Raw genomic sequence first — 21,852 nt, 5'->3', positions numbered from 1 at the left:
TGACTGCTGCAACTTGGTTCCCTTCCATCTTCTTGGTAAGGTCAGCTAACTGCTTGGTGATTATCTTGTTTTAAGCAAGCAGTGCATCCATATGGTTTAGCTCTATCACTCCTTGAGTGTTGCTCCTTTCAGAAGCATAGAAGCAGTCATTCTCAGCTACAGTCTCGATGACATCTATGGCTTCTTCAATGGTCTTTTTTGTTGTTTAGAGATCCCTCAGATGAGTGGTCTACTGCCTTCTTTGATTCATAAGAAAGACCCTCATAGAAAATGTGTAGTTGCACCAATTCATTGAACATGTCTGGCGGGCACCTTCTTGTTAAGTCCTTAAACCTCTCCCATGCCTCATAGAGAGTTTCACCATCTTGTTGCCTGAAGGTTTGTACCTCTGCTCTCAACCTGTTGATTCTTTGAGGAGGGTAGAATCTCGCCAAGAATTTATTCACCACATCTTCCCACGTTGTTAAACTCTCCTTTGGGAAAGATTTTAGCCATTTAGATGCTTTATTCCTGAGTGAAAAGGGGAACAAAAGCAGTCTATAGGTGTCAGGATGAACACCATTAAACTTTACAGTATCACATATCCTTAGGAAGGTGGTTAGATGTTGATTGGGGTCTTCTTGGGCGCTTCCTCTGAATACACAGTTGTTCTGAACGAGGGTGATGAGCTGGGGCTTTAGTTCAAAGTTATTCGCATGTATGGTTGGCTTTTGAATGCTACTTCCACAATTTCTTGGGTTTGGGTTGATGTAAGAGCCTAGAACTCTTCTCTCTTGCCCAGCATGATTCACTGGGCCTTCTCTAGCATGGTTGTGAGCTTCTTCTTCATGGTGGTTCTCCATATTCTCCTCCATGTCTGTTTTAAAATACTCCTCTTCTTCCTCAGCACCAACAACTCTCTTCCCTCTTGCTTCCTGATAAACCCATATTTCATGGTTTATCTTGTGCTCAATTGAGTGGTTTTTACTAACTCTTTACCCACTTATTCATACTATTTGCATGGTTTTACATTTGCCTTCCTAATTATGTGCTTTGATTGAAAACATGCTTCTTTGGCCTTAAGTTCCCTATGTTTAATCCTCTCTTATTACCATTAGATGCCTTGATATGTGTATTAAGTGATTTCAGAGATTACAAGGCAGGAATGACTCAGAGGATGGAAAGGAAGCATGCAAAAGTGGAAGGAATACAAGAAGTTGGAGAAACTGCTAAGCTGTCTAGCCTGACCTCTTCGCACTCAAACGGCTATAACTTTAGCTACAGAGGTCCAAATGATGCGGTTTTACTTGCGTTGGAAAGCTAACGTCTGGAGCTTCGATTTGATATATAATTTGCCATAGTGACCGTATAGATAGGCGACGCGAACGCGTCATCCACGCGGACGCATCGCATCTGCGAAAATCAGCGTGGCAGATTTCGCAAACAGCGAATCCTGGGCTATTTTCGGCCCAGTTTCAAGCCCATAAAACACATATTAAAGGCTGCAAAGTGGAGGAATGAGGGGAGACTTCAGATCATTCACTCATAATTCACTTTTCATATTTTAGATGTAGTTTTTAGTGAGAGAGGTTCTCTCCTCTCTCTCTTTAGGATTAGGATTTAGGATTTAGGACTTCTCTTAGTTTTAGGAGTGACTCTCAATTCCAGGTTCAATGTTCTTTGTATTTATTTATTTTTAATGTTCCTTTTATTTATTTCCTCAATTTAGTTTATGGATTCCTATATTTAACCCAACTTCTTTATTTGGCTACAACTACCCATGTTACTTTTGATATCTTTATTAGTGCTAATTGTGGTATTTCAAAATTATGATTGCTTTTTTTTATTTATTATATAAATAATTTGAATTTTTTTCCTTTTGGTTTTGGTTAAATAATTGGTGACTCTAGAATTATCAAACTCATTGTTGATTGAAAATTGGATTTCTTCATTTCATTAATTCATATTCCAATAACTCTAGCCTTTCCCAAGGAAAGACTAGGACTTGAGGATTCGAATTAATTCTTCCACTCAACTTACCTTCATAGTTAGAGGTTAACAAGGTGGGAGAAAAATCCAATTCTCATTACAATTGATAAGGATAACCAGGATAGGACTTCCAGTTCCCATACCTTGCCAAGAGTTTATTTTATAGTTATTTATTTATTTTTCTTATTATTTTTTGTGCAACATACTGCCCCTTTAATTCTAAAACCCCAATTTTACCTTTTTCATAGCCAATAATACGAACATACCTCCCTGCAATTCCTTGAGAAGACGACTCGAGGTTTAAATACTTCAGTTATCAATTTATTTAGGGGTTTGTTACTTGTGACAACCAAAACGTTTGTACGAAGGGATTTCTGTTAGTTTAGAAACTATATTTACAACGCGACTATTTTTTATAAATTCTTTACTAGCAAAAATCCTAACGTCAAAAAAATGGCGCCGTTGCCGGAGAATTGCAAACGTGTGCCTTATTATTGGTTATTGTAAATATTTTTCTAAAAAAAAAATAAATAAATAAATAAATAAATAAAATATTTTTCTTTTACTTGTTTATTTGTTTCTCCTTTTTCCCCCTTATTTCTGATAACTACTATGAATTCTCACCCCTCTCGCTTTGAGTTTGGTTCTAACTTTGTTGAAGAAAATAGAAACCACAGCAGGAATATGCATCACGGTCAGACCAATCAAGGATGGATGGAGCCAAGAGGATCTAATCAACCCTTTAGGCAACAACACCATCCTAGATATCATGGACAAAGACCAGGCTACAATGCATCCCAAGCTGATAGATATGGTGGACTACCTTGTAGCTACCAACAAGCCCCACCCTATGCTCAGAGATCATCCTTTCAACACAACCTCAACCCACCACACTCACAGGCCCCTTTCCACCATTCACCTCTATATGACCCTAACCCGTATCCACCATACCAACCACCTTATGAGCCAAATGAACCATATACAGAACCACCATCTCAATATACACCATCTCCTTATCATTATCAAGATGAACCACCTTCCTACCATGAACCCTTTTTCCCAACAAATGAACCCCCCTATCCACCCCAAACCTCCGTGGAGAAAGCATTGGCTGATCTAAACTCTACTATACAAGCTCTCGCCGCCCAAATCGGATTACCATATCCCTTCAACAATCAACCCTCAAGCTCTAGTGCACTTCCTTTTCAACCACAAAATGATCTCTCCACCCCATCACTACCCTCCATGGAAGAGCACCAACATCCATCAATCCAAGAGCAACATGATCCCACTGATACTATTGACATAGAACAAGAGAGAAGGGATCATCTTCGCGAATCCATACTTCATAAGGAGCTAGAGGAGGCACTAAGGGTGAAGGTAGTAGACATCCTTGAAGTTGACAGCGCGGTTGAAGAACTAGTGAAAGAAGACAACAAGGAGGATTTTGTGCTTAAAGGTGAAGAAATAGTTGAAAGGAAAATCGTCGAGGGTGAATACGATCTCATACTTAAATACCTGGATCAAGAAAGAAATCAATTACCCTTCCGACGTTCGGACATTCAAAGACCCTCCATGGTTTCATGTGGGAAATCTAATGAAGAACGTAGCATGAACGAGAAATTGGGCACTCCAGTGGATAGTGAGCAGCACGATTTAGTATGGGAACAAGTGGAGGAAGCCGGGATTATTGAAGAGGAAGAGGAGGCAGTGGTTGAAGACTTAAGAGATGCTGAACCTCCATGGAAAAGTCAAGACATAAAACCTCCTTTCAAGACGGTTGCATTTGATGTTGAGGAGGGTGTACAACCTCCAAGGCATATCACAGTTGAAGACTTGGAAGAGGTTGATCAAGAGATGGAGATTCAAGAAGAAGAAGCATAACCTCCCATGCCCTTGGTAAGGAATGAAGAAAAGATTGAATTGGAAGAAAGCTACCAAGAGGAAGATGTTGAAATTGAAGAAGCTTGCAAAGAGGTGGTAATTATCAGAGAAGAGCACAAGGGAGTGGAGCTTGTAATTTCATTAAAAATACCTCCCCCTAAGTTGCCATCATCCTTCACAACATTCAAGTGGGTAAAATTCATATCCCTTAGCTTTCTAATTCCACTTGAATATGGGCTACTGGAGACGGATGGTCAACTTAGAGCTCTCTGTGGCATTAAGAGTAAGAAGAAGATGGTCGGAGATAAGATTTATCCTGCAAGGTTCAACATGGTTGTGTGTTCAATATTTAAACGCAAAGGTTGGTGTAGAGCTCAACTGAATAGGTCTAGGAAGTTGTCTGGCTGCTTCAGTGAGAATTCAGACTGTTTGCCACCTGGCTGGAATAGTATTGCTCAACAAGAAGATGGGTGCAAAAGCAAGATTTGGGACCCAGGAATTCACTCTAGAAATCAACACTCTTGGGGCCTTGTCACTTGCTTTAACTTGCTTGAAGGCTTTCTGCGCCTTATTTGGGACCCCGAAGGCTACTGGAACTTTAAACATTGGTAAAGATTTCTGGATGAGTTCAAGCACAAGCCGCCATAACAGGAAGCTCCTCAAATGTCCAACTTAAGGACTTTAACTAAAAGTGCTAGGTGGGAGACAACCCACCATGGTATGGTTGTTCTTTTTCAGTTTATTCTATTTCGTTTTGTTTGTTTTTGAGTTTTATTTTATTTTATTGAACCTGGAATCATGCATAGCATTCACATTAAGCATTGTATTCTGCATACTGCACTCTGCATTTTTCAAAAAAAAAAAGGAAAAACACGCACGCGACGCGGCAGCGTCGCTGACGCATCCGCGTCACTAGTGCGCGAGGAAGAAAAACATTGAACAGAGAGTCACGCGAGAGCGTGGCTGGAGCCGCGCCTTTACCATCATTTGACCCCACGCGACCGCGTCACTCACGCGACCGCGTCATGTGGAACTTTGGCCTCCCACTCGACCGCGTCACCCACGCGGCCGCGTGCCCTGAAAATTGACGTCAAAAAGGTGCATGGCCGAAAGTTGTGCTGGAATTGGGCTGGACTCGTGCTAGAAGCCCAAGCCCTCCCACACGAATGCATGCCCCACGCGGCCGCGTCATTTTTCAAAAATGGCCATCCACTCGATCGCGTCACCCAAAATTTGGCAAAATATGATTTTGAACAGAGAGTTGTGCGAGCGCGAGGCTGCCCTCGCGCCAGTAGCATAAATTGAGTCACGCGACCGCGTGATTGACGCGACCGCGTCGATTAACTTACAGCACAAGTCGCGCGACCGCGTGCCCCACGCGTCCGCGTTGCTTGCGCCGTACAGCTTATCCTAATTTGCCAAATATCTTATCTTTTCTTCCCTGATCCTAATTTCTTCTATCTTTTCTTCTTTCTTCTTTCTTTCTTACTTTACTTCTTTCTCTTCTCATTCTTTTTTTCTTTCATTTTATTTTACTTTATTTATTTGCATATTTCATTCATTACATTTTAATTTTGTGCATATTTTTACTTTCTTTTCTTAATTTTTTATTTTTTCCATTGGTGTTAAAAATTTTTCTTATTCAACTGTTGCTTCTTTTCTTGAATTTATTTTGGTAACTTGTTTTACACTGTGGGATGATATTAATTATCTGCCAATGCCAATCTTTTATGATACTTGCACTCCATTTGCATTGGCATGAACTTGTATTGATACTTCCATTACCCACTCTCCTCCCCTATGTTACAAATTTTATACCACTGGTATGCCATGACTTCTATTATTTTCTCACGTACATGTTGAAGCTTCCATGTAAATGAGATCCTTATCATTTGGCATTAACCCACTGATGAGCGGATAATTTGTACGCTTTTTGGCATTGTTTTTAGTATGTTTTTAGTAGTTTTAGTTGAGTTTTTAGTATATTTTTATTAGTTTTTAGTTAAAATTCACTTTTCTGGACTTTACTACGAGTTTGTGTGTTTTTCTGTGATTTCAGGTATTTTCTGGCTGAAATTGAGGGACCTGAGCAAAAATCTGATTCAGAGACTGAAAAGGACTGCAGATGCTGTTGGATTCTGACCTCCCTGCACTCGAAGTGGATTTTCTAGAGCTACAGAAGCCCAATTGGCGCGCTCTCAACGGCATTGGAAAGTAGACATTCTGGGCTTTCCAGCAATATATGATAGTCCATACTTTGCCCAAGATTTGATGGTCCAAACCGGCGTTCAAAGTCACCCTCAGAATTCCCAGCGTTAAACGCCGGAACTGGCACCAAAATGGGAGTTAAACGCCCAAACTGGCACAAAAGCTGGCGTTTAACTCCAAGAAGAGTCTCTACACGAAAAATGCTTCATTGCTCAGCCCAAGCACAAACCAAGTGGGCCGGAAGTGGATTTTTATGTCATTTACTCATCTCTGTACACCCTAGGCTACTAGTTCTCTATATATAGGACCTTTTACTATTGTATTTTTAATCTTTTGATCACTTTAGATCTCTAGATCATCTTTGGACATCTAGTTCTTAGATCATTGGGGGCTGGCCTCACGGCCATGCCTAGACCTTGTTCTTATGTATTTTCAACGGTGGAGTTTCTACACACCATAGATTAAGGTGTGGAGCTCTGCTGTACCTCGAGTATTAATACAATTACTATTGTTCTTCTATTCAATTCTGCTTGTTCTTGTTCCAAGATATCACTTGTTCTTCAACTTGATGAATGTGATGATCCGTGACACTCATCATCATTCCCACCTATGAACGTGTGACTGACAACCACCTCCATTCTACCTTAGATTGGGTGAATATCTCTTGGGTTCTTTAACCGGAATCTTCGTGGTATAGGCAAGAACTGATGGCGGCATTCAAGAGAATCCGGAAGGTCTAACCTTGTCTGTGGTATTCTGAGTAGGATTCAATGATTGAATGACTGTGACGTGCTTCAAACTCCTGAAGGCGGGGCGTTAGTGACAGACGCAAAAGAATCACTGGATTCTATTCCGGCCTGATCGAGAACCGACAGATGGATAGCCGTGCCGTGACAGGGTGCGTTGAACATTTCCACTGAGAGGATGGGAGGTAGCCACTGACAACGGTGAAACCCTTGCATAAGCTTGCCATGGAAAGGAGTAAGAAGAATTGGATGAAGACAGTAGGAAAGCAGCGAGACGAAAGGGACATCATCTTCATACGCTTATCTGAAGCTTTCACCAATGATATACATAAGTATCTCTATCTTTATCTTTATGTTTTATTCATCATCTATACCCATTTGAGTCTGCCTGACTAAGATTTACAAGGTGACCATAGCTTGCTTCATACCAACAATCTCCGTGGGATCGACCCTTACTCGCGTAAGGTTTATTACTTGGACGACCCAGTGCACTTGCTGGTTAGTTGTGCGAAGTTGTAGTGATGACAATTTCACGCACCACCCACCCATACTTTATTTATTTTCTTATCTTTATTTCTGGATTACTTTTCTTCCCTTTTTCTTTCAGGATGGCCACCCGGAGGGGAACCGGAAGACGTTTACATGGGGAGACAAACAAGTCCATCTGCACAATCCTTGAAGAAAAGCATCAGTTGGAACAACCCGTCCACCTGCACATCTCCGCATGCACCGAGGACGGTGCAATCTTTAAGTGTGGGGAGGTCGATACCGATCTCCATGGGTTAGTACTTTCTTGTCTCAACACCAATGTTTAAATTTTCTTTGTAGATTAGTTTTTGCATTTGCATGTTTATTTGATTTTTGCATATTTTACCACTTGGTTGAAGTAATATTTTCTTTTTTTAAGAAACTTTTTTATAGTATTTCACTAATTTAAATTAAAAACTTTTTGAATAACTTGTATGAAGAAATTTTATTTTGGAACATGGTTTAAAGCTTGAACACACAAAACCAGTGAGATTTTGAGCCTATTTGATTGGTTGCATTTTATCAACCAATATTTTAATTTTGGTGTGTGTTTTTCTCTCTAAAATTGTGATCTTTGTCTTGCTTGATTCTATATTTCCATTGTTTAATGTATGCATACACTTATATGATTGAGGCCTTGTTTCACTGAGCTTACATACCCATATGGCCTTAACCTTTTCATTATCTATTGCAAACCAATTTTGAGCCTATTTTACCCCTTTGTTCTTTATTTTAGCACATTATTAACTCTAAACAAAAAACAATAATGTCCTTGAAGATTCAGAACACACTGCAGAGGAATGGTACAGAAAAAGCTGGGCGTTCAAAATGCCCAGTGAAGAAGGACAGACTGGCGTTTAAACGCCAGCCAGGGGGCCTGGTTGGGCGTTTAACGCCCAAAAAGGAAGTGCATTGGGCGTTAAACGCCAGAATGTGCACCATTCTGGGCGTTTAACGCCAGGATGGCACAAGAGGGAAGATTTTGTTTTCAAAATCAATTTTTTTTCAAGTTTTCAAAGTTTTTCAAAATCAAATCTTTTTCAAATCATATCTTTTCAATCAAATGTTTTCAAAATCAATTTCTTACCTTTTTCAAAGATACTTGCTATCAATTAATGATTTGATTCAACATTTCAAGTATGTTGCCTTTTCTGTTGAGAAATGTTTAATGTTTGAATCATATCTTTTCTTGTTAGGCAAGTCATTAATTTTTTTTAAAAAAATCAAATCTTTTTAAAATTGTTTTCAAATCATATCTTTTCAATCATATCTCTTTAAAACCATAACTTTTCAATCATATCTTTTTAAACACATCTTTTTCAAAATAGTTTTCAATCATATCTTTTTAACTTCTAATTTCAAAATCTTTTTCAAAAACCACTTGATTTCTTTCCCACTTTTAATTTTCGAAAATTATCAATCAATTTTTCAAAATGTTTTTAAAATCTTTTATTTAATTTTCGAAAAATTTCCTCCCCTCTTCTCACATCCTTCTATTTTTGGAGTACCACTCCTCCTCAATGCACAATTCGAACTCTATCTGACTAAGTTCGAATTCTTCTCCTTCTTCCTTCTATTTTTCTTCTTTTCTGACACCTCAAGGAATCTCTATACTGTGACATAGAGGATTCCATATTTTCTTGTTCTCTTCTCTTTCATATGAGCAGGAACAAAGACAAAGGCATTCTTGTTGAAGCTGACCCTGAACCTGAAAGGACCTTGAAGCGAAAGCTGAGAGAAGCTAAGGCACAACTTTTTGTTGAGGACCTAACAGAAATCTTCAAAGAAGAAGAAGACATGGCAGCCGAAAACAACAACAATGCAAACAATGCAAGGAAGGTGCTGGATGACTTTACTGCACCTACTCCCGACTTCTATGGGAGAAGCATCTCTATCCCTGCCATTGGAGCAAACAACTTTGAGCTTAAGCCTCAATTAGTTTCTCTAATGCAACAGAATTGCAAGTTTCATGGACTTCCATTGGAAGATCCTCATCAGTTCTTAGCTGAATTCTTGCAAATCTGTGACACTGTCAAGACCAATGGGGTTAACCCTGAGGTCTACAGACTTATGCTATTCCCTTTTGCTGTAAGAGACAGAGCTAGGACATGGTTGGACTCACAACCTAAAGAAAGCCTGGACTCATGGGAAAAGCTAGTCAATGCCTTCTTGGCAAAGTTCTTTCCACCTCAAAAATTGAGTAAGCTTAGAGTGGAAGTCCAAACCTTCAGACAGAAGGATGGAGAATCCCTCTATGAAGCTTGGAAAAGATACAAACAATTGATCAGAAAATGTCCTTCTGACATGCTTTCTGAATGGAGCATCATAGGTATTTTCTATGATGGTCTCTCTGAACTATCCAAGATGTCTTTGGATAGCTCTGCTGGAGGATCTCTTCATCTGAAGAAGACGCCTACAGAAGCTCAAGAGCTAATTGAAATGGTTGCAAATAACCAATTCATGTACACTTCTGAAAGGAATCCTGTGAATAATGGGACTAATCAGAAGAAAGGAGTTCTTGAGATTGATACTCTGAATGCCATATTGGCTCAGAATAAAATATTGACTCAACAAGTCAATTTGATTTCTCAAAGTCTGTCTGGAATGCAAAATGCACCAAGCAGTACTAAGGATGCTTCATCTGAAGAAGAAGCCTATGATCCTGAGAACCCTTCAATGGAAGAGGTGAATTACATGGAAGAACCCTATGGAAACACCTATAATTCTTCATGGAGAAATCATCCAAATTTCTCATGGAAGAATCAAGAGAGACCCCAACACGGTTTCAACAACAATAATGGAGGAAGAAATAGGGTTAGCAATGGCAAGCCTTTTCCATCATCTTCTCAGCAACAGACAGAGAATTCTAAGCAGAACCCCTCTAACTTAGCAACCATGGTCTCTGATCTAATCAAAACCACTCAAAGTTTCATGACTGAAACAAGGTCCTCCATTAGGAATTTGGAGGCACAAGTGGGACAGCTGAGCAAGAAAATTACTGAACTCCCTCCTAGTACTCTTCCAAGCAATACAGAAGAAAATCCAAAAGGAGAGTGCAAGACCATCAACATGGCCGAATTTGGAGAGGAAGGAGAGGAAGTGAACACCACTGAGGAAGACCTCAATGGGCGTTCACTGACCTCCAATGAGTTCCCTAATGAGGAACCATGGGAATCTGAGGCTCAAAATGAGACCATAGAGATTCCATTGGACTTACTTCTGCCATTCATGAGCTCTGATGAGTATTCTTCCCTTGAAGAGAATGAGTATGTCACTGAAGAGCAAGTTGCTAAATACCTTGGAGCAATCATGAAGCTAAATGACAAGTTATTTGGTAATGAGACTTGGGAGGATGAACCCCTTTTGCTCACCAAAGAACTGGATGACTTGTCTAGGCAGAAATTACCTCAAAAGAGACAAGATCCTGGGAAGTTTTCAATACTTTGTACCATAGGCACCATGACCTTCAAGAAGGCTCTGTGTGACTTAGGGTCAAGTGTAAACCTCATGCCTCTCTCTGTAATGGAGAAGCTAGGGATCTATGAGGTGCAAGCTGCAAGAATCTCACTAGAGATGGCAGACAACTCAAGAAAACAAGCTCATGGACTTGTAGAGGATGTTTTGGTAAAGATTGAAGACCATTACATCCCTGCTGATTTCATAGTCCTAGAGACTGGGAAGTGCATGGATGAATCCATCATCCTTGGCAGACCCTTCCTAGCCACAGCAAAGGCTGTGATTGATGTTGATGGAGGTGAACTGATCATTCAAGTGAATGAAGAATCCTTTGTGTTTAAGGCTCAAGGATATCCCTCTGTCACCATGGAGAGGAAGCATGAAGAGCTTCTCTCAAAACAGAGTCAAACAGAGCCCCCACAGTCAAACTCTAAGTTTGGTGTTGGGAGGCCACAACCAAACTCTAAGTTTGGTGTTGAACCCCCACATTCAAACTCTAAGTTTGGTGTTGGGAGGTTCCAACATTGCTCTGAGTATCTGTGAGGCTCCATGAGAGCCCTCTGTCAAGCTACTGACATTAAAGAAGCGCTTGTTGGGAGGCAACCCAATGTTATATTTTATCTATTTCCCTTTGTTATTTTATGTTTTTTGTAGGTTGATGATCATGAGAAGTCACAAAATCAATTGAAAAAGCAAAAACAGAATGAAAAACAGGAAGAAAAACAGCACACCCTGGAGGAAGAACCTACTGGCGTTTAAACGCCAGTAAGGCTAGCCGGTGGGCGTTTAACGCCCAGTCTGGCACCATTCTGGGCGTTTAACGCCAGAAAGGGGCACCAGACTGGCGTTAAATGCCAGGAAAGGGCAAGAACCTGGCGTTAAATGCCAGAAATGGGCACCAGCCCGGCGTTTAACGCCAGAATCGGCTCAAAACGTGATTTTGCATGCCATTTGGTGCAGGGATGACTTTTCCTTGACACCTCAGGATCTGTGGACCCCACAGGATCCCCACCAACCCCACAACTCTCTCTCTTCTTCACCCATTCACCAATCACCTCAATACCTCTTCCCCAAAAACCCTTCACCTATCAAATCCCATCTTTCTCTTCACCACTCACATCCATCCTTCATAAAACCCCACCTACCTCACCCTTTAAATTCAAACCACTTTCCCTCCCAAACCCAACCATACATGACCGAACTATGAGCCCCCCCTCTCCTATATAAACCCTTCTTCACCCCTTCATTTTCACACAACCTAAACACCACTTCTCCCCCTCTTTGGCCGAACACAAAGCCATTCCCTTCCCCCTCATTTCTTCTTCTTCTACTCTCTTCTTTCTTCTTTTGCTCGAGGACGAGCAAACCTTTTAAGTTTGGTGTGGTAAAAGCGTTGCTTTTCGTTTTTCCATAACCATTTATGGCATCCAAGGCCGGAGAAACCTCTAGAAAGAGGAAAGGGAAGGCAAAAGCTTCCACCTCCGAGTCATGGGAGATGGAGAGATTCATCTCAAGGGTGCATCAAGACCACTTCTATGAAGTTGTGGCCTTGAAGAAGGTGATCCCCGAGGTCCCTTTCTCACTCAAAAAGAGTGAATATCCGGAGATCCGACATGAGATCCGAAGAAGAGGTTGGGAAGTTCTCACCAACCCCATTCAACAAGTCGGAATCTTAATGGTTCAAGAGTTCTATGCCAATGCATGGATCACCAAGAACCATGATCAAAGTGTGAACCCGGATCCAAAGAATTGGCTTACTATGGTTCGGGGGAAATACTTGGATTTTAGTCCGGAAAATGTAAGGTTGGCATTCAACTTGCCTATGATGCAAGGAGATGAACATCCTTACACTAGAAGGGTCAACTTTGATCAAAGGTTGGACCAAGTCCTCACTGACATTTGTGAAGAGGGCGCCCAATGGAAGAGAGATTCAAGAGGGAAGCCGGTTCAATTGAGAAGGCATGACCTCAAGCCCGTGGCTAGAGGATGGTTGGAGTTTATCCAACGCTCAATCATTCCCACTAGCAACCGGTCCAAAGTTACTCTAGACCGGGCCATCATGATCCATAGCATCATGATTGGAGAAGAAGTAGAAGTTCATGAGGTTATAGCCCAAGAACTCTATAAGGTGGCGGACAAGTCCTCTACCTTGGCAAGGTTAGCCTTTCCTCATCTCATTTGTCACCTCTGTTATTCAGTTGGAGTTGACATAGAGGGAGACATCCCCATTGATGAGGACAAGCCCATCACTAAGAAAAGGATGGAGCAAACAAGAGACCCCTCTCATTATGAAATCCCTGAGATGCCTCAAGGGATGCACTTTCCTCCACAAGACTATTGGGAGCAACTGAACACCTCCCTAGGAGAATTGAGTTCCAACATGGGACAACTAAGGGTGGAGCACCAAGAACATTCCATCCTCCTCCATGAAATTAGAGAAAATCAAAGAATCATGAGAGAGGAGCAACAAAGACAAGGAAGAGACATTAAGGAGCTCAAGCACTCCATAGGATCTTCAAGAGGAAGAACAAGCCGCCATCACTAAGGTGGACCCGTTCTTTAATCTCCTTGTTCTTTATTTTCTTGTTTTTCGAAAATTATGCTTTATGTTTATCCATGTTTGTGTCTTATGATCATTAGTGTCTTAGTGTCTATGCCTTAAAGTTATGAATGTCCTATGAATCCATCACCTTTCTTAAATAAACAATGTTCTTAATTGAAAAGGAGAAGAATTGCATGAATTTTGAATTTTATAACAGTTTAATTATTTTGATGTGGTGGCAACACTTTTGTTTTCTGAATGTATGCTTAAACAGTGCATATGTCTTTTGAATTTGTGGTTCATGAATGTTGGCTCTTGAAAGAATGATGAAAAAGGAGACATGTTACTGAGGATCTGAAAAATCATAAAAATGATTCTTGAAGCAAGAAAAAGCAATGAATACAAAAAAAAAGTGGCGAAAAAAAAACGAAAAAAAAAAGAGATAAAGAAAAAGAAAGAAATAAAGTTGTGATCCAAGGCAAAAAGAGTGTGCTTAAGAACCCTGGACACCTCTAATTGGGGACTCTAACAAAGCTGAGTCACAAACTGAAAAGGTTCACCCAATTATGTGTCTGTGGCATGTATGTATCCGGTGGTAATACTGGAAGACAGAGTGCTTTGGGCCACGGCCAAGACTCATAAAGTAGCTGTGTTCAAGAATCATCATACTTAACTAGGAGAATCAATAACACTATCTGGATTCTGAGTTCCTAAAGAAGCCAATCATTCTGAATTTCAAAGGATAAAGTGAGATGCCAAAACTATTCAGAGGCAAAAAGCTAAAAGCCCCGCTCATCTAATTAATACTGATCTTCATGGATATTTTTGGAGTTCATTGCATATTCTCTTCTTTTTATCTTATTTGATTTTCAGTTGCTTGAGGACAAGCAACAATTTAAGTTTGGTGTTGTGATGAGCGGATAATTTGTACGCTTTTTGGCATTGTTTTTAGTATGTTTTTAGTAGTTTTAGTTGAGTTTTTAGTATATTTTTATTAGTTTTTAGTTAAAATTCACTTTTCTGGACTTTACTATGAGTTTGTGTGTTTTTCTGTGATTTCAGGTATTTTCTGGCTGAAATTGAGGGACCTGAGCAAAAATCTGATTCAGAGACTGAAAAGGACTGCAGATGCTGTTGGATTCTGACCTCCCTGCACTCGAAGTGGATTTTCTGGAGCTACAGAAGCCCAATTGGCGCGCTCTCAACGGCATTGGAAAGTAGACATTCTGGGCTTTCCAGCAATATATGATAGTCCATACTTTGCCCAAGATTTGATGGTCCAAACCGGCGTTCAAAGTCACCCTCAGAATTCCCAGCGTTAAACGCCGGAACTGGCACCAAAATGGGAGTTAAACGCCCAAACTGGCACAAAAGCTGGCGTTTAACTCCAAGAAGAGTCTCTACACGAAAAATGCTTCATTGCTCAGCCCAAGCACAAACCAAGTGGGCCCGGAAGTGGATTTTTATGTCATTTACTCATCTCTGTACACCCTAGGCTACTAGTTCTCTATATATAGGACCTTTTACTATTGTATTTTTAATCTTTTGATCACTTTAGATCTCTAGATCATCTTTGGACATCTAGTTCTTAGATCATTGGGGGCTGGCCTCACGGCCATGCCTAGACCTTGTTCTTATATATTTTCAACGGTGGAGTTTCTACACACCATAGATTAAGGTGTGGAGCTCTGCTGTACCTCGAGTATTAATACAATTACTATTGTTCTTCTATTCAATTCTGCTTGTTCTTGTTCCAAGATATCACTTGTTCTTCAACTTGATGAATGTGATGATCCGTGACACTCATCATCATTCCCACCTATGAACGTGTGACTGACAACCACCTCCGTTCTACCTTAGATTGGGTGAATATCTCTTGGGTTCTTTAACCGGAATCTTCGTGGTATAGGCAAGAACTGATGGCGGCATTCAAGAGAATCCGGAAGGTCTAACCTTGTCTGTGGTATTCTGAGTAGGATTCAATGATTGAATGACTGTGACGTGCTTCAAACTCCTGAAGGCGGGGCGTTAGTGACAGACGCAAAAGAATCACTGGATTCTATTCCGGCCTGATCGAGAACCGACAGATGGATAGCCGTGCCGTGACAGGGTGCGTTGAACATTTCCACTGAGAGGATGGGAGGTAGCCACTGACAACGGTGAAACCCTTGCATAAGCTTGCCATGGAAAGGAGTAAGAAGGATTGGATGAAGACAGTAGGAAAGCAGAGAGACGGAAGGGACAGCATCTTCATACGCTTATCTGAAGCTTTCACCAATGATATACATAAGTATCTCTATCTTTATCTTTATGTTTTATTCATCATCTATACCCATTTGAGTCTGCCTGACTAAGATTTACAAGGTGACCATAGCTTGCTTCATACCAACAATCTCCGTGGGATCGACCCTTACTCGCGTAAGGTTTATTACTTGGACGACCCAGTGCACTTGCTGGTTAGTTGTGCGAAGTTGTAGTGATGACAATTTCGCGCACCACCCACCCATACTTTATTTATTTTCTTATCTTTATTTCTGGATTACTTTTCTTCCCTTTTTTTTTCAGGATGGCCACCCGGAGGGGAACCGGAAGACGTTTACATAGGGAGACAAACAAGTCCATCTGCACAATCCTTGAAGAAAGGCATCAGTTGGAACAACCCGTCCACCTGCACATCTCAGCATGCACCGAGGACGGTGCAATCTTTAAGTGTGGGGAGGTCGATACCGATCTCCATGGGTTAGTACTTTCTTGTCTCAACACCAATGTTTAAATTTTCTTTGTAGATTAGTTTTTGCATTTGCATGTTTATTTGATTTTTGCATATTTTACCACTTGGTTGAAGTAATATTTTCTTTTTTAAGAAAATTTTTATAGTATTTCACTAATTTAAATTAAAAACTTTTTGAATAACTTGTATGAAGAAATTTTATTTTGGAACATGGTTTAAAGCTTGAACACACAAAACCAGTGAGATTTTGAGCCTATTTGATTGGTTGCATTTTATCAACCAATATTTTAATTTTGGTGTGTGTTTTTCTCTCTAAAATTGTGATCTTTGTCTTGCTTGATTCTATATTTCCATTGTTTAATGTATGCATACACTTATATGATTGAGGCCTTGTTTCACTGAGCTTACATACCCATATGGCCTTAACCTTTTCATTATCTATTGCAAACTAATTTTGAGCCTATTTTACCCCTTTGTTCTTTATTTTAGCACATTATTAACTCTAAGCAAAAAACAATAATGTCCTTAATTTGAATCCTTGGTTAGCTTAGACTAGTGAGAATGCTTATGAATTAAGTGTGGAGAAGAGTGGGTTTGGAAACATCTGGTTTGAGAATTGAGTATGTTAGAATTTTCTGAAAATGTGAAAGAAATGTTTAGGACATGTTCATGCATTCAATAAATTAATCATATGCATTGAGAAAAACAAAAGAAAAAAAATATATAAAAAAAGAGCAAAATAAGTGAAAGGGGACAAAATGCCCCAAAGTAAGTGGTGAAAGCAATGCATATGAGTTGTACTTGAAATTAGAATGCATGAATATGTGGAAAACATAGTTAATGGAAAGTCAGATTTTATATTATGATTACATGGATTGTCCTAAGTTAGGTGGAATAGTTTATGTTAATTAAGGATTCAAATTTTAGTCCACTTGGCCAAATATAATCTTACCTTGACCCTAACCCCATTACAACCCTTAAAAGACCTCTTGATTTGTGTATTGGTGCATTAAATTTTTGTTGATTGTTAGATGAAGAGCAAGCTATAGAAAGCAAGATTAGTAGAGAATTGAGAGAATTGACCCTAGACACTTGTGAGTTAGAATGATATACACTACCAGTAAGGGTTCAGTGCTCAATTCTATGTTCCCTGCTTTCATGAGCTATCTTCTTCTTGCAAGTCATTTGTATTGTATTTTGTGATTTGAATTAGTGAAATTCAGTTCATATTTGTCTTGAAGAACTTATTTAATTTTAACCAAGTAGGTTGAAACATTTTGCATTTAGTTGCATTCATAGGTTGCATCTCATACATTCTATCATTCCTCTTCATTCCTTTATAGCTTCTCTTGAGCTTAGCATGAGGACATGCTAATGTTTAAGTGTGGGGAGGTTGATAAACCCATATTTCATGATTTATCTTGTGCTCAATTGAGTGGTTTTTATCAACTCTTTACCCACTTATTCATACTATTTGCATGGTTTTACATTTGTCTTCCTAATTATGTGCTTTAATTGAAAACATGCTTCTTTGGCCTTAAGTTCCCTATGTTTAATACTCTCTTATTACCATTAGATGCTTTGATATGTGTGTTAAGTGATTTCAGAGATTACAAGGCAGGAATGCCTCAGAGGATGGAAAGGAAGCATGCAAAAGTGGAAGGAATACAAGAAGTTGCAGAAACTGCTAAGCTGTCTAGCCTGACCTCTTTGCACTCAAACGACTATAACTTTAGCTACAAAATTCTAAATGATGCGGTTTTACTTGCGTTGGAAAGCTAACGTCTGGGGATTCGATTTGATATATAATTTTCCAGAGTGATCGTACAGATAGGCGATGCGAACGCATCATCCACGCGGACGCGTCGCATCTGCGAAAATCAGCGTGGCAGATTTCGCAAACAGCGAATCCTGGGCTATTTCCGGCCCAGTTTCAAGTCCAGAAAACACAGATTAAAGGCTGCAAAGTGGAGGAATAAGGGGAGACTTCAGATTATTCACTCATAATTCACTTTTTATATTTTAGATATAATTTTTAGTGAGAGAGGTTCTCTCCTCTCTCTCTTTAGGATTAGGATTTAGGATTTAGGACTTCTCTTAGTTTTAGGAGTGACTCTCAATTCCAGGTTCAATGTTCTTTGTATTTATTTATTTTCAATGTTCATTTTATTTATTTCCTCAATTTAGTTAATGGATTCCTATGTTTAACCCAACTTCTTTATTTTGCTACAACTGCCCATGTTACTTTTGATATCTTTATTAGTGCTAGTTGTGGTATTTCAAAATTATGATTGCTTTCTTTTATTTATTATATAAATAATTTGAACTTTTTCCTTTTGGTTTTGGTTAAATAATTGGTGACTCTAGAATTATCAAACTCAATGTTGATTGAAAATTGGATTTCTTCATTTCATTAATTCATATTCCAATAACTCTAGCCTTTCCCAAGGAAAGACTAGGACTTGAGGATTCGAATTAATTCATCCACTCAACTTACCTTCATAGTTAGAGGTTAACAAGGTGGGAGAAAAATCCAATTCTCATTACAATTGATAAGGATAACCAGGATAGGACTTCCAGTTCCCATACCTTGCCAAGAGTTTATTTTATAGTTATTTATTTATTTTTCTTATTATTTTTTGTGCAATATACTGCCCCCTCACTTCCAAAACCCCAATTTTACCTTTTTCATTGCCAATAATAAGAACATATCTCCCTGCAATTCCTTGAGAAGACGACCCGAGGTTTAAATAGTTCGGTTATCAATTTATTTAGGGGTTTGTTACTTGTGACAACCAAAACATTTGTACGAAGGAATTTCTGTTAGTTTAGAAACTATATATACAACGCGACTATTTTTATAAATTCTTTACTAGCAAAAATCCTAACGTCACTTCCCTCCTTAATCTAAGGAAGGTCTTCTCAGGTTCAGAATCAAAGGAAGTTGAAGCTCCACTTCTTCTACCTGTCATACAACCAACAAAGCAAAAAGCAAGAAAGAAAATAAATAAAGAAATTACTCTTGTTAGAATGGCTGTTAGTGTGAGTGGTGCAACGTATCAAACAGTTAGTAGGTTAGTGAACTAAATTGTAGATAGGAAGGTAAACAGACGAAGAAGAAAGAAAAAGGAAACAGAATAGCCAAACCGGAAGTAAATGACTAAGATGAAATAATCAAAACAAAGAAAATTGCTCAATCTAGTTATCCTCTAACTTAATCATTGTCGATACAAAATCAATCCCCGACAACGGTGCCATAAACTTGATGCACAAAAACTTGTCTCTCAACAAATTTTCCTTCGGCAAGTATACCGAATTGTCGTCAAGTAAAAACTCACAATAGAGTGAGGTCGAATCCCACATGGATTGATTTGTCAAGCAACTTTAATTGTAGGAATGTTCTAGTTGAGCTAAGAAGAAATTTAGTTGATAATTGCAGAAAATTAAATGGCGGAAAAGCAAATGACAGAAAATGTAAATGCTGGAAATAAATGGCAGAATATAAATTGCAGAAAGTAAATTACAGAATCTTAAATGGGGATTTGGGGAGATGAACATCAAAGTAAATGGCAGAAGGTAAAGAGAATGGGTAAGATCAGAAATTGGGAATTCATTAGGCTTTGGAGATGTTGCAATCTCCTGATCAAGTTCATTCTCATCTCTTCCTCAATTAATGTATTCATTGATCTCCTTGGCAATCTTAAGTGATTGGATCCCAATTCCTTGGCAACCCAATCTCTCTAAGCTTGAATAATTGCCCAATTCCTTGATTTAATTGCTCATGGGAAGAGATGAAGTATGGTCACTGATTATATCACATGTATTTCCAAATCAAAGTGTTGGTAGGATTATATGTCACTATATCCATCCAAACCCCAATTTGGTCCAACATGAGAAAGCAATTCTAGCATGATCTCCTCATCCCTTTTCCAAGGCTCAGAGGAGATCCAATTATGGAGAGTTTCTTTTCCAAGACAACTAACCAATTGATTTAAGATCGAAAGCTTTCTAGTAAATCAAGAGAAAAGAAAGAGGAAGAAGAATGAAAACTATAATTGATCCATCAAATTACAATATAGCTCCCTAACCCAATGAAAAGGGTTTAGTTATTCATAGCTCTGAAAATGAAAGATGATAGAGAAGAGTGCATTCTCCAGTAAACTAGAATTTGTAGGAAAAGTAAATATACATAATGTAGTTCCCAATAATGCACAGCCTCCTTTATTGTTCAAAACTACTTCCTATATATACTACTATTATGATATTCTAGTTAGCTCCTCAAGTCTTGGATATGGGCCCTTGATCTTTAGTTGAAGCAGTTACAGTCTTCAGTGGGCTCAGCTTTGCTTGCAGAAAGAATGTGAGTCAGGCATGGTAGGATGTTAGTTAGAACGTTAGTGGCGTTAACGTTAGGCGTAAACTTCGGTTCGAAAGCATTAGTGACGATAACTTTGTCACTAACGTTCCAAATCAGTTGATCCACGTTAACTTCATCGTTAGGTGACCACTAACATAGCCTCTTAGCCCTTCACAAGCGTTATTGGCACTCACTTTTACCAATAAAGCTACTCCTTGTCCCTCTTTCCCACGTTAATGATCCACGTTAGTGTAACTAACGTGGCGCTTAACGTGGGCATGCCCAAGCTCGAGGGCATTAGTGACACTCACCTTTGTCACTTGATGCGCGCGCATCATTGACTACTTTTAGTAGTCATTTCAGTAGATTTCTGTTTAGTTTTCATACAAATATTGCCAATATATGAGTAATAGCATGAAAAATATCTGCATGAAATAAAATCTCAAGCATAGGTGAAATTTAGCTAATATACAGGGTAAATATGATAAAATAGATCACACTAAGTGAAGTTTTAATTTTGAGTACTATTAGCACACTTAGTATATAAAGATCATCTTGTATATTACCTTGATGCACTTTGTTTGTTTGATTTCAGGCCAAAAGAAGCAGAGAAGAGCCACGTTAGTGGCTACGTTAGTGCTACTAACGTGGGCACTAACGTGGAAGGAAGGAAAGTTGGAACGTTAGTGGAAACGTTAATGGCATCATCTTTGAAGAAGGAGCAGCGTTAGTGGCAAAAGTGAGTGCCAATAACGCTAGCGAAGGGCAAGAAGACCCACGTTAGCTTCCATGTTAGTTACATTAACGTGGGAACTAACGTGGAAGGAAAGGGAGACGCCAACGTTAGTGAAAAAGGTGAATGCCACTAATGCTAGCAAAGCAAAGGAAGACCCACATTAATGGCCACGTTAGTTACACTAACGTGGACAAATGTGGGCAAAAGTCTCACCTGGCAGCCTGACCATGCCTTCTTCAAACAAGAATAACTAGAGCCACAAAGCTCTAAATGAGGTGATTCTAAAAGTATTGAAAAGTAGGATTCCAGAGCTTTTCAAGCATATATGGCCAACTAAATTTGAGGTGGACACTAAATTTGAGGGAGAAAACCTGCCCCAAAAGGTAAAGATGAACATGGTATCAACCTGTAGTAAGGCCAACTGACCTCTTCACCTTCCAAGAAGTGTAACTTGATCTGTAGAGCTCCAAATGATGTGCTTCCAAAGGCGTTGGAAAGTAGATATCCAGATTTTTCCAACAATTTGGAGTGGACATTAAGTTTGAGCTCCAGAACCTGGCAATATTAAGCCCCTGATCGCTAGCGTTATCGTGACTCGCATTTTCTAGTAACGCTAGCGACTATGCCAGCGACCTTGTCCACTTCAAAGGAGCATAACTTGAGTTTTATAGGTCCAATTGAAGTGATTTTAGTTGC

General features: G+C 39.4%; 1 non-coding gene across 1 annotated transcript; it reads right to left on the bottom strand.

The window, feature by feature from the left end:
• Positions 1 to 9,536: 9,536 nt before the first annotated feature.
• Positions 9,537 to 9,644, bottom strand: LOC130977926 (small nucleolar RNA R71). Its single transcript, XR_009085596.1, has one exon. It is a non-coding gene; the product is annotated as a small nucleolar RNA R71 (small nucleolar RNA).
• Between the last annotated feature and the right edge of the window lie 12,208 nt (positions 9,645 to 21,852).

The sequence above is a fragment of the Arachis stenosperma genome, chromosome 4 (genome assembly GCF_014773155.1).
Source record: "Arachis stenosperma cultivar V10309 chromosome 4, arast.V10309.gnm1.PFL2, whole genome shotgun sequence".
NCBI classification, from domain to species: domain Eukaryota; kingdom Viridiplantae; phylum Streptophyta; class Magnoliopsida; order Fabales; family Fabaceae; genus Arachis; species Arachis stenosperma.
This window is presented reverse-complemented; position numbering and strand designations above follow the sequence as displayed.